Below are 3,575 nucleotides of genomic sequence, written 5' to 3' on the forward strand. Positions count from 1 at the left end.
GGCTCCCTCTCCTTCTCCCCTCTCCCCACCCTTAAGCCCTTCTCTGGTCTTCAACTGGTGCCAAGTTATGGAATCAGCCTAATTTTTTTTTACAAATGGATGGATGATGGATTTAAAAAACATAGCATATCTATACTTTGTTCATACCGAGAGAGAGAGAGAGAGAGAGAGAGAGAGAGAGAGAATGTGTGACACAAACACTCACACACTGGAATGTTATTGAGCTATTAAGGAAAATGAAATCATGTTGTTTTCAAGAAAATGGATAGGACCACAAAACTGAAGACCACAGTTCTAAGTGAAATACACCAGAATCAAGACTACAAGTTGCAAAGTTTTGGATATGTATCATTAAAGAAGAAAGGAGAGAGGGAGATATAGAAAGAGACAATTAGGAGACAGAGGAAGACCAGTAAAGGGAAACAGCAAATGTGGCTAGTGGGAAAAGTATGATCAAATGCATACACTTATGGAAATGCTGTAATGAGACCACTGTCTTGTACTGTTAATATACACTAACAAAAATTGAGATTCAAAAGAAGATAATTATTTTTATTTTATTTTTTTAATTAAATATTTTTTAATATTTTACATTTTATATTATTACACATATATACAATAAACTACTTATAGCAAGAAGAACTATGACACAATCAGGAATTATATAAATGTTACATTCTTAGTGTTTTGGTTATTTGAATTTGGTAAAGATAATTATTTTCTATGAAGCCACATTATCTAGTAAACAGTAGGCCTAGCATCGTGTCCAGCAGCCTACTGCCCACAAGGGGACCTGGACTGCCTCATACGCTATCAGCTTAGATGCATTTTAATGTTTATCTCAGCAAAACCCAACAACATCAAAAACCCTGCTCACTTTAGGTGTCCTTTAGAGTGGTGCCAGGTGGCGGTTCCAGGCTTTTCGGATGCCTCCTCACTTCTCAGCTCTTTCAGAGAAATGTTCCGAATGTTGGAGTTCACAGTCACTCCTATGTTTTCCCACTTCAAATGTTTAATCTGTTGCGAAACCCTAACAGTGACCACGGCACAAAGCCCCCCTGAAACCTTTTCTTGGGTGAAGCAAACTTTCTAGCCACGGGAGGGTGTGAAGCAAAGCGAGAGACAGAGGAGCTCCACGCTGGCTGGCCGTTTGAAAGACCGTTTGAGGGGCTCCTATGCGGCCAGCACAGTCACTTGTCAAAGACAATGGCTGTTGGCGCAGCCCTGGCGAGTGAGGGTTGGGAGGGCGGCCAGCGGAGAGCAATCCTTTTTGTAATGCTCGCAGCGCTGTGCTAGGTCATTCCCTGCGCTGACCCTCTGAAAGGGGCCTTTCACCAACAACACACCCACACAGGGACAGCTCAGCAAACTGGAGGGTGAAGTTCTAGGGAGAGGCAAGGTGGTGTAATGGAGAAGGAATTGAAACAGGGGCAAGCAAGCCCTAATTTTAATTCCAACGTTGTGACTCTGATATCCTCCTTACTGGTCCTGGCACGCAGCCACCCAGCCCACAAGTTGGTGTTGAGAGCCATCTGGTACTCAAGGCACTGGACCAGACGATGCAGGCATTCCACGATTCCCACTTATGCGTATTAGGGGTGATAACAGCCCCATATACCTGCGGATAATGAGAATGAAACCAGCTTGAACTCAGAAGAAATGGAAATACAAATTTTCTTGCTTATTTCATGAACATAATCATGAGAATAATACAAGATAAACATTATGAACTCAGAGTAGAATATGAATATGTGAAATTAATATGTGTGTGTGTGTGTGTGTGTGTGTGTGTGTGTGTGTATTCTGACCAAATAGAAGCGTACCATTGTTGAATATTTCTTAGAGAATGGGGAGGCCTCTGTCTGTGTGTGTATGTGTGTGTGTGTGTGTGTGTGTGTGTGTGTGTGTGTGTGTGTGTGTGTGTAGGGGAAAGACAGACAGACAGAATCTAGGAACTAAGGAAATCTTGGGTCCTTTTCACTCACCCTGCCACCCACCCCTTGTCTGTTTTAGCAAAAAATCAAGTGTCCCACGCCTAAAAATAGAAGATTAAATAAACATCTTTGGAGTTGTTGAGAGAACTGAAAGATAACAACCGAGCCTGTTGCTTCAAGCTGAACCCCTGGTTTCCGGTAGCCTTAGGTGTTTGGACTCTGAAATCCCTCACACTTCCAGGGTGTGGGAAGGATGAGACTGAGTTATGCTGCACCTTCAGAGAAAACGTAAACTCCAAGTCCATGAAGTTAGAAGCAAGACATTTGTGCTTGGGATTTGTTTGTTTTCTCACACAGAAAGAGCCTGGAGAGAGAGAATCCAACAGGAGCCACTCCTGGCATGTCTTTTGGGGCCTGGGTCACACCCCACCCATTATCTCACACCTTGACTCTGTGCCCAGCTGAAAACTGGAGTTTCATTAGAGATGGGGAGGAAAATGGATGTGAAGGCTGTTAGGAGTCCCTTCCATCCAAAACATTCAGGAAAATAAAGAAATAAATTAATGGGCAGAATGTTCTCAGTGGAAAAAAATATTTTATTTTTCTTTTGACAATTTTAGCTGTTGCTTTAATTCATAAGAATCGTGTGAAGGCAGGTGTGGTGGTGCATGCATTAATCCCAGCATTTAGAAGACAGAAGCAGGAGGGTCTCTGTGAGCTCTAGGTCGGTCTGGTCTACCTAGAAATTTCTAGAGCTACATAAAGAGACTCTGTCTTAATAAAACTAAAAACAAAAACAAAAACAAAAACAAAAAAACTAAAATAGAAACTTGTGGGCTAGAGTTACTTCTTTGTAAAATGTTTAAAGAGAAAAAAATTCATATCTGTTCTTACCAGTTTAATATCTGATATGATCTCTATCCAAGGATAATATACTTTTTAAAAAATCTAAGTAGGAGGTGAAATAGGAGCTTGCTCTGTCTAGTCCATGAGCTGACCTGGTATTTCAGCACCTCCAGGAACAAGGCTCCCTCCTTCAGACGGAATGTGCACTAAGTAATGGACTCATGTAGGCTAGGGTGTGGTTCAGTAATAGGGTATTTGTAAGTGTGTGCTAAGCCCAGGGTCCAATTCCAAGCACTGAACAAAAACAAAAATATTATAATAATATCTGATTTAATAAAAAGCTATATGCAGGGTGAGTTTTTGTTTAATGTTTTATTCTACAAAATATAACATGATGCACAGTCATAACGGAACAGTGTATATCTGAACCTCATAGTTTAAAAGAGTTTTAGATATATCTGAACCTACTTAGTTGAATTCAAATCAAATTACAGTCATCTACACATCTTGGTTTTCCACGGGACTAAGCTGACCTGACAGCTTCTCAGCCTTCAAGATCTTGTTTCAGAAGGCATTTTGACATGAACAATAGTGTAAAACTATTAAGACATTTCTGGATTTTCTTCAGAACTAAGAACGTTCTTCCTCCATGGCCACACTATGTGCATAACGGTTTGTCTCTTACATGGCGATGCGGACTGAGTGAACTCTCCTAGGTGCTTTAGTAGATCTTTTCCATGGATTCTTGTTGGCCTTTCTATGCATCTGGAATTCTGTATCTTCAGGTACTAAGTC

General features: G+C 41.0%; 1 non-coding gene across 1 annotated transcript; it reads left to right on the forward strand.

The window, feature by feature from the left end:
* Nucleotides 1-2,776: 2,776 nt before the first annotated feature.
* Nucleotides 2,777-2,971, forward strand: LOC127211086 (U2 spliceosomal RNA). Its single transcript, XR_007833370.1, has one exon. It is a non-coding gene; the product is annotated as a U2 spliceosomal RNA (small nuclear RNA).
* The last annotated feature ends 604 nt before the right edge of the window (nucleotides 2,972-3,575 follow it).

Source organism: Acomys russatus, chromosome 28, assembly GCF_903995435.1.
Source record: "Acomys russatus chromosome 28, mAcoRus1.1, whole genome shotgun sequence".
NCBI classification, from domain to species: domain Eukaryota; kingdom Metazoa; phylum Chordata; class Mammalia; order Rodentia; family Muridae; genus Acomys; species Acomys russatus.